At 34.0% G+C, this 10327-nt stretch overlaps 1 pseudogene; it reads left to right on the forward strand.

The window, feature by feature from the left end:
- Positions 1–416: 416 nt before the first annotated feature.
- LOC149667322 (cholinesterase-like) lies at positions 417–1576 on the forward strand (annotated as a pseudogene).
- Positions 1577–10327: the final 8751 nt, after the last annotated feature.

Raw genomic sequence — 10327 nt, forward strand, 5'->3', positions numbered from 1 at the left:
TGATTTCATTTACGTCTATTTTGATCCGTCTATAAAAATCACTTTTACCCTATAATTTATATGATGATTTTTGTATATTCATGAGTGCATATCCAGCTTAACAAATATTTTGACGCTAACTTTAGATATTTATCATTTCCTGTTTCGTGTTAAATGAAAATCCAGCAGGAACTTCAGGAAATAAAATCCTTTACACCTTTTCAATCGATGCATAATGCGTTAAACACCAAAGCGTTTTAGAGTATTATAAATATTCATATTGCAACTGCTAAAATGCTCATTTACCGTTTAATTCCTACGTTCTAATTTTCTTCTCACTTAATAATTTTGTAGCTTTTTGCTTAGAAAATGAAACCGTGATTGTTCGCACTAATTTAGGCGACGTGGTTGGAAAATATCTCAAAGTATCAATTTCAATGGAAGACTCGGAGCAAAATACCTACGTCAAAATATTTCAAGGAATTCCTTACGCTCAACCACCAATAGGAACATTGCGTTTCAAAGCACCCGTCGAAGTAACGCCCTGGAATGGAACCTTATTAGCATTGCAGCCGAAACATTATTGCATGCAGATACCTTTTTCTTATAATAACTACTCGTTAACCGAATCCGAATTATCTGAAGATTGTCTATATTTGACAGTTTGGGTTCCAAGTGGAGATAAAAGAAATATGGCTGTTATGGCGTACGTTTTCGGTAGTGGTTTTCGTACCGGACCACATATCGATTACAATTTTGAGAAACTTTCTGCTATGAACAACGTTATTGTAGTTCTGATGAACTATAGACTTGGCGCATTTCATTTGGTATGTTATATTTGGAGGATGAGGAATGTCCAGGCAACATGGGATTGATGGACCAAGAAATGGCTTTCAAATGGATTCAGAAAAACATTGATAAATTTGGCGGAGACCCTGATAAAGTGACCATCGTGGGTCACAGTTCAGGATCAATGTCTGTGGAATATCATTTGCTAAACCCGAGGTCGAGACATTTGTACAAAAGGGCTATAATGATGAGCGGATTTATAACAAAAAATACAATGGTATCTTGCACGTTCAAGACTCTAAATAACAGCTTAAAAATCGCGACCCAGGTCGGTTGTGCGAACAGTTCGCAAAACATAAAGTTGACCATGAAATGCCTTCGAAGTATAGATAGTCGAGTTTTGGCCGAAGTCTCAGAAATGCATAAACTGTATCCTGTTTTGTATGAAAATTTAACCTTGGAAATGACATTAACTTTACCAAGCATGAAAGACAAGGAAGTTATTATTGGGCTGGTGTCAGACGATGGTGCTTCCACGGTGAGAACCAAACTTTATGAAGCAAATATGTCAGCCACTGATTTGTTCAATGCAGTAGCTGTGAAATTGTTTGGTAACATTAGTGGTGATACTTTACGCTCGATCAGATACTATTACAAAGATCATTGTAACAAAATTCACCAATTTGAAGAAGAAATTTTCGCAACGCAACTAGACACTGATGCTATATTAATTTGTCCAGCCTATGAACTGGCTGATATTTTAGCTAAAGCTGGGGTTAGAACTTACATCTATTATTGGACACACTGACCACTATTATCCGAATCACCAGTCTGGATTGATGCTAATCATGCAAACGAATTACAATTTTTACTCGGCAATGTAAACTTCTTAAAGGGCAATGCAGAAGTACAACTTTCCCACAGATTTTTGCGATACTTTGTAAACTTTGTAAAACATGGGTAAGACTAACGAACAAGGTGAAGTTTCATCCCAAAACACATATAAAATTTTAAATACGCTTAAGAGTAAGGAAGACTACCATGGGGCCAATTCTTTAACCTTTTAAGCAAGTTATCACAAGTGATAACTATTGTCTAAAGGGTTGGTGTCAACCTCGTCCCGTCTATGAGAGCGCGATATCTCAATAGGTGAAATTAGTCATAAGTGTCATCAAACCTTGAACGAAAAGTGACGAATGTCTCGCGAATTCCCCTCGTGCTAATAAAAAACAAGGTGGGCAAGTTAAAATTTTACCCTCTTTAGTTATAAAGCCAGCGATAAATTATCAACCTGCTTAACCCCTGTGTTAAGTTATCACTCTCGTGATAATTATAAACGGTAAAATTTCAATTTTCCCACCTTGTTTTTTATTAGCACGATGGGAATTCGCGGAACATCCGCCACTTTTCGTTCTTGGTTTGATGACACCCATGACTAATCACGTATTTAGATATCGCGCTCTCATAGACAGAACGAGGTTGACACCAACCCTTTAGACGATAGTTATCATTTGCGATAACTCGCTTAAAAAGTTAGAGAATTCCCCCATTGCTGTTTATTAAGTTAAAATAGGAAACCTTCGTATAAGCTGTTTCCTTATGAGCGGATCCCATAATAGTGGTTCTCATAACAGCGGTTCTCCAAATCATAGGCGTAGAGTTCCATAGGCCCGTGGGGCCCGAGCCCCTCCAAAAATTTTAGAAGTGGCCACGGGCCCCTCCAAAAATTTTTCATCTATAATACCGAAATCATGAAGATAGTGACTTCATAAAAATAATTTTTGCGTTTAACTAACTGCAAAAAACCATTAAAACCACTACAGAGCAGTGTTTTCCGAGCAGAAAAGTTTTATTTTGTTCTGTAAAATGGAAAAGAGACTACCCAAGGTCTGGGCCATAATAATAGCCACATTGTTATCTACTTAACTATTCTAACTTCAATAAATTCACTTATGTTTTAATTGAAATAGTGCGACATAAACAGAAAGCTTGAAATTAACTTATGTTATAATTGTAATAACCCGGTTCCGAAAAGCTTTTGCTTTTAAAATTACTCACGATTTCTTTGAATGTTGAAATAGGGGAGTAGGATTGAAAGCGTGAAATACTTGTCGACGGGTGATAGGAATTTTAAAGGGAGTATTAAAACTTCCATTTTAAGGCTATATCATAATCCTCTCTCTCTCGCTTGAAACATAGAGCAAATGTGAAACAAACAATGCATAGCCTTACTAGTACAATTTAATGCAATGCTTAATCCTCTCATATTAACTCTTACTTCAATGACGAACGAAAAATATAACCTCACCACAATCCTCTCCCATCAGCTCTCATTGACTCTCCCTTCAATGAGGAATGAAAAATTTTATACTGCCAAGGGCAGTACAAATAAGGCAGTACAGAGATACTCCTACAACGCCACCGCCAACAGGGCAGGTCATACTAATGTCCACATCGTAGATGTACATCGTACGATGTGGCTAAAAAGTGTAGTTTCTAAGAGATTTTTTTTCTATTTCGTTGAAAAAGTGAGTTGACCGGTCAAGGCAGCAGCGGCTGGCAGCCCATCCTAACCAGATTGGCCGGTTTTCATGGTTTTCACGTCAACTAAATTTAGATACTACAACAATTTCGTTTACCGTTGACACAAATAATGGAAGGAATGAGGGACGGGATTGAAAAGTGCAACTGATCTTCTGAAAATAACCCGTTTTAGCATGCTCTAGTCTAGTATAGTCAGAAGCCGATTAGGCTTTACACATGAAGTACGTAACATGTGTCATTGTGCCTGGAGGAGCTACTCGATATTCTCCAAGCGCGCGTTGTAGATCCCCGTTAAAAAACCCTCTGGCACATTCTCGTCTGAACGTACGTGAATAAGTCAAGCTGATAATCCCTCTTTAAACATCTAGTATCCCTGGTAAGGCGCGGCGCTGGTAAAACTCCATAAACAATTTTCAAAATGTTTTTCGAAGCACAAGTATAAATTAGTCTTATGGGTTAAGTCGCTCTCATAGATTCCTAATTTGGTGATTTTCCCGAGTTTTGAATGTGGTCTCGAAATTATTGTGAGGATTTTTACGTTCGAATTGTAATGCGCAAATACGGATAAATTTGTTTTAAAACGGCCTAGATTATCTTTAGAGGAAAACATAGTACATGGATATACTTAATAAATATATTATACTGTATAATGTAGTATATATAAATTTAGTACTTAATATTCGTTAGGAATTTATATACATCATATGCTTGCATCATGCATGATGCTACCCCGGTAACAAAATCGACGTTGGACCGACGTAGTCGGTTCGAGGTCCAACCAACACTGACGTAAACGCGTCGGTAAACTTTCATTTCGACCGTCGAAATGTCCTATCCGTTTAAGCGTCGGCCCGACGTCCGGTCATAGAAATTTTGCCAGCACTTTAACCGACTCTAAAAAGTAAGCGTGTCCAGCTCTTACCTTATCAAACAAGAAGTCGGCTTTGTAAATAGGTTATGGTCGGGTTATTAATCTAATTGCGGTCGGCTTTATTGACTGTTATTTGTCGAATTTATGGCTTGTTTGTGGTCGGCTTTATGGCTTGTTTGTGGTCGGCTTTATGGCTTGTTTGTGGTCGGCTTTATGGCTTGTTTATGGTCGGCTTTACGACTTGATTATGGTAGGCTTTACGACTTTTTTATGGTCGGCTTTACGACTTATTTATGGTCGGCTTTATGGATTGTTAATGGTTGGCTTTATGGATTGTTTATGGTCGGCTTTTGGCTTGTTAATGGTCGGATTTAAAGCTTATTTACGGTCGGCTGTAAGAGTTGTAGTTACTGTGTTCTAAACACCACTTTCATCTGGTCTTTTGTCCATCCCACATGGACACCAGTGTGTACTTACTGGCTTCTACTCCGTCATCATCGTTAAGGTTAAGATGTAAGCGTCGATCGGCTTGGGTTATAAGAAACTTCTAGCCTCCCAATGGTGTAGTTTCCATCAAAGGTTCACGCAATTGTTCTGTTCTTATCCATAACTAAGATTCGAAACCTTATGTACCGATTTGAGTAAGACAACAATAGGCGTATGCTTCATTTCAATCATCAATATTAGTCTAGTCTCTCAAGAATGTTCAATAGTTATTTTTTAAACGATGTAACGCGCAATAAGGTTGATAATTATCGAAGAAAATATATAATATTAATTATATTTATTTTAATGTTTAAGATAATCTTAAACCGTTGATACAAGTAGTATAACCCCCCACTTCGTACCTCCGTGGGTGTAGAATGTAGGTGTAGAATGTAGGTCAAGGTCACTAAATCAGTGTAAAAGTGTGTCAATGTGTCAATGACCGATGACGTAATGATTGACGTAATCAACGCCCCCGCCGCCGGGGAAACCCCTCACGGGAAACCCGCGCGCCGTTCCGCGGGAAAACCGCGCACCGCCTCGCGGGAAAACCGCGAAATTTGAAAACCGCGCGCAAACTCGCGGTGAGTCTGCGCACGCGTATGACGGTCTCTTCTACAACTGTATCTGTGACGTCATTGATAAGAAACGAGGATGGATAGCTTTAAGCGTACAGTGACAAGGGTTAAATCTTCTACAACTGTATCTGTGACGTCATTCAATAAATTGTTATTTCAGTGACATATATTAATGGGTTTAGAATCAAAAGATCTGGTTTGTGGAGGTTTTTCAACGCCTTACGTTTGTATGTGCAATTATCGTGAAGAAGTTGCGTGGGATGTTGATACCATCTACTTGTCACATCACAGATTTTGGTTGTTATGAAAAAAAGTCTCCATTGAGGAACTCTATTTAGATAATATAGGAGTTAAATGGTATATATTCGTACAAGTTATTCTGATGATGACGTAATTTAATGTAAAGATTTGTATTTTAAAATAGGGATTTTGCCCATAAACTTGCATTGGCTTAGATAAGTAATACAAAATGTACCTTTTCATACTTTGGACCTATCAAGTAACCTAATAGAAGATAAAGGTAATATATTTTCTATTTAGAACTATACTTAATAATTTTTGATCCCGGAAGCTTTGGAACAGATTTTGGCTGTTATGAAAAAACTGTCTCCATTGAGAAACTCTATTTAGATAATACAGGAGTTAAATGGTGTACATTCGTACAAGTTATTCTTATAATGACGTGATTTAATGTAAAGATTTGTATTTTAAAATAAGGATTTTGCTCATAAACATGCATTGGTTTTGATAAAATATCCAAATGTACCTTGGACTTATCAAATAGCCTAATAGAAGATAAAGGTAATATATTTACTAACGAAAAAAGAAATATCAAAGACAAATAAATAACAACAATAGCTCTTCATTGTATTTCTTAATGAAATATCTCTTGTCAATTAATTGTAGAGAAAAACAGAAAATAAATGTTACCATTAAACATTGTGGTGAACTTTTTATGAGGATATAATTTCTGCATTTTTCATAATAGCGCTGAACTGCCTATCTGTACGAGGTTGAATTCAGGGTTCGTACAAACCTGGGAAACTGGGAAAACTAAGGCAAATTAATAACTTTCAAAAATTCAGTGTTTTTCTTCTTGGCGGTCTAGTGTAAACATGTTTTACTGTGCTTTGGTGTGTTTTATTGTAGTTTTGTTGTGGTATGGTGTAGTTTTAGAGTGTTTTATTGTACTTTTATTGTGTTTTATTGTGGTTTTATTGTACCTTAGTGTATTTTATTGTGTTTTACTGTGTTTTATTGTAGTTTTATTAAACTTTTAGTGTATTTTATTGTGTTTTACTGTATTTTATTGTAGTTTTATTGTACTTTTATTGTGTTTTATTGTAGTTTTATTGTACCTTAGTGTATTTTATTGTGTTTTACTGTGTTTTATTGTAGTTTTATTGTACTTTTAGTGTATTTTATTGTGTTTTACTGTATTTATTGTACTTTTAGTGTATTTTATAGTGTTTTATTGTACCTTAGTGTATTTTTTTGTGTTTTACTGTGTTTTATTGTAGTTTTATTGTACTTTTAGTGTATTTTATTGTGTTTTACTGTATTTTATTGTAGTTTTATTGTACTTTTATTGTATTTTATTGTACCTTAGTGTATTTTTTTGTGTTTTACTATGTTTTATTTTAGTTTTATTGTACTTTTAGTGTATTTTATTGTGTTTTACTATATTTTATTGAAGTTTTATTGTACTTTTAGTGTATTTTATTGTGTTTTATTGTACCTTAGTGTATTTTATTATGGTATAGTGTAGTTTTAGAGTGTTTTATTGTACTTTTATTGCAGAGCTGTGCTAATTAATTAGTTAGCTAATTGAATTTCTAATTAATTAGCAACATTTACTAATTGAAAATGGTAATTGAATTTTAATTACCTTAGTGCTAATTGAGAAGTAATTCTAATTAATTAGTATGAATCGGAAAGGTAATTATCTAATTAAAATTTAATTAGATTTAGGACTAACTAATTAGCCATTTGGATTTTCAATTAATCTTTTACGCCAATTTGTTGTAAAAAAATCGAGGAATTAACTCATGATTCATCTATTTGAATAAGAAAAAGCCTTATTATATCTATGAGGAAGCCTTAGTGCTACTCTAAATTTTCCATCTCCTCAAATATGAGAGAATACTAGTACTAGTAGAATATTTCGTAGTTCGCAACTGCCCCATTTTGAAATTTGGACTGTTTTACCTACTCGTATTAAAAGCAGTTCGCGTGTATTTACTACTCAGGAGTCCATTATAGGAACTGTGGCAAGTAAATGAAGAAATGAGACAAATTTTAACATGACGGAAGGCTCGAGGCTTGTCTTATTTTTCGAGAATAATTCTTGGCTTCCGTACCCGTTTTTCAATGGTATTGAAAGATTAAACTTTGCATTACCAAAGTTCTAAATCCATGGGCACTTCCAAACTTTGATGTTTACTTATGGTTTCTATTTTACCTTAATTAGAAAATAGTAATTCTAATCAATTAGTTTGATAAATAAATTTCTAATTTCTAATTGAATTGAATTAGTTTCTATGTCTAATTGCTAATTGGCTATTTAATTAGTTCATAAATATTTCCCTAATTGCTAATTGGCTATTTAATTAGTTCATAAATATTTCCCTAATTGCTAATTGGCTAATTAATTAGCTCAAAAATATTTCCCTAATTGCTAATTCTAATTCAATTAGTTGTCAGCTAATTAGCACAGCTCTGTTTTATTGTACTTTTAGTGTGTTTTACTGTGTTTTGGTTTGGTTTTATTGCGTTTTACTGTGTTTTGGTGTATTTTTATTGTAGTTTTAGTGTGTTTTGGTGTATTTTTATTGTAGTTTTAGTGTATTTCAGTGTATTTTGTTGTAATTTAAGTTATTTGTCATAAATTCACAAAGTTTCTGTAAGACTCAATATCATATTGATCATAATAATACGTGGAACAAAGTATTTAGTTTATTATTAGTTTATTTAGTTTATTATTATTATTAGTTTATTTAGTTTATTATTATTATTAGTTTATTATTATTATTAGTTTATTTAGTTTATTATTATTATAGTTTATTATTATTATTTTTTTTTTTTTTTTTTTTTTATTATAAAGCTAGTTTTACATGGTTACTTTCATTTTCACTTTCCTACCCTCCAATTTACAAATTCCCGATTCTAAAAAAAGTTTAAAAGCTATTTTGTCATTTCTTTCATAAAATTCATATTCGGTTAAAATACATAGTAATAGTTTCTTGTTAAAATAGTTAACTAACATAATTTCAGGGTCTACTTCTTTTATATTCATTCTAGTTTGATATGTAAAATAAATTGAAAGTTTTGCTATATTTAAAATAATGATTATGATTTTAAAATATGCTATTTCTTCACCACAATACAGCCAGTACATTTTGTTTATTAATTTAAAATTAGGATTGAATATTTGTATAAAGGTTGTAATTTTTGTTAAAAAGCTCTGGGTTATCCCACAGTTAAAAAATATATGCTTGATATTTCCTTGCTCTTTTTCACAGAATTGACATTGGGGACTAAGATTATACACTCTAGATGCTAAAACTGGTAAAGTTATATTGGCTATGGTTATTCTCCAAAGAATACTGTTTTCCTTTGGGAAAAAACACGGATGCCATATGGGATTTAATTTAAGTTTAATATTGTTTGGACTCTCAAAAATCGCGAGAAATCTGTTTTTTAATTGTTCTGAATGTGGGTTGGTAAGTTCTTTAAATTGGGTTTTTGTTATTTTTTCAAGGCTGACATACTTATCATCCAAGTAAAGTTCCATCTCACAAATTGTCTTTTCTTGGGGTGGGTTAGTTTTGCTCGGCAGACAAAAAAGATCTATCTTTTCTTTACATAATTTTGAAATCTTAAGGAACTGATTGGTAAGGGAGCGCTCTGTTTGGGGTCTTAGTCCTATATCAATAAAGGGATTTCTAAAACAATTTTTTTGGTGATCGTAGATATCCCTGATAAGTTGAAAGCCTGGTGTTTTCCATTTTGGATGATAAAAGTCCAATTTAATCAAAGGGTTATTTAAAATTGGTAAGTTTAAAAAACTCTGTATGTTTGTGGGTTTTTTTAAACGTATTGGGATCGTTTTCCAAAACATGAATAAATCCTTGTAATATTTTGGGCAAAAATCATAGTTGAATTCTATGTCTGGGAAGCTAAGAACGTTTAAACCAAATTTATATATGTTCGTTTGTTTTAAATAATGATCTAGAAAGGCTCCTTCTATGGGGTGGTAAAGTCCCTCAATGTGACGTTGTAACTTATTAAATGCGAAATTTTCCCATCTTTTTGTTAGGGTTATTAACCCGAAACCTCCCTGGCCTATCTTCTGTTGGATATCGTCCATATTTAACCAGTGTCTGTCGTTGGTCCAGATTAGTTTGGCGCATTCGTGTAATAGTCTCTTGGATAGTTCTTTCGGTGTGAACAGTACTGGTAAGGTGTAGAATAGTTGGCTGAGGAGGATGTTGCATAACTGCGCTCTGTTTTTGTATGACAGGCCAAAAACTGAGGTAGAAATGTTTTCCATTGAGGTTGTTATTTCGTCTGCTACCATATTTGCGTGTTTGTTTAGAATATTTTCTTTCGTGAAGAAGGTAACGCCTAAGGACTTTATTTGATCATTGTTCCATTGTACGTTTATCGGGAGATCCGTTCTATTTTTCCACCCTCCGAGCCATAATCCGTTGCTTTTTTCTAGGTTAAACTTGGCGTTACTCATTCTCGAGTAATTTGCACATTCTTCTGAAAGAATCGTAAAGCCTTGGTCTGTGGTGATAAAAGTGTTGAGGTCATCAGCGAGGGATAGAGTTGTTAATGGTCTCGGGATGAAAGGTAGATTTATAGAGTCTTCTCGTAGTTTACTTCGGAGATGGCATAACAGAGGTTCTATTGACAAATTAAATAGGAAGCTTGACATTGGGTCACCTTGGCGGATGCCTTTGGAGACTTTAAATTTTGCCGAAAGAATATTATTCACTTTCACGCATGCTTCGGCTGATGAGTATACGGCTTGAATGTAATTTGCTATTTTGTCTCCAAGAACAACGTGTTTCAG

This window comes from Phalangium opilio, unplaced genomic scaffold (genome assembly GCF_054372755.1).
Source record: "Phalangium opilio isolate 3A_F unplaced genomic scaffold, DU_Popi_V2 ptg000059l_1, whole genome shotgun sequence".
Classification (NCBI taxonomy): Eukaryota; Metazoa; Arthropoda; class Arachnida; order Opiliones; family Phalangiidae; genus Phalangium; species Phalangium opilio.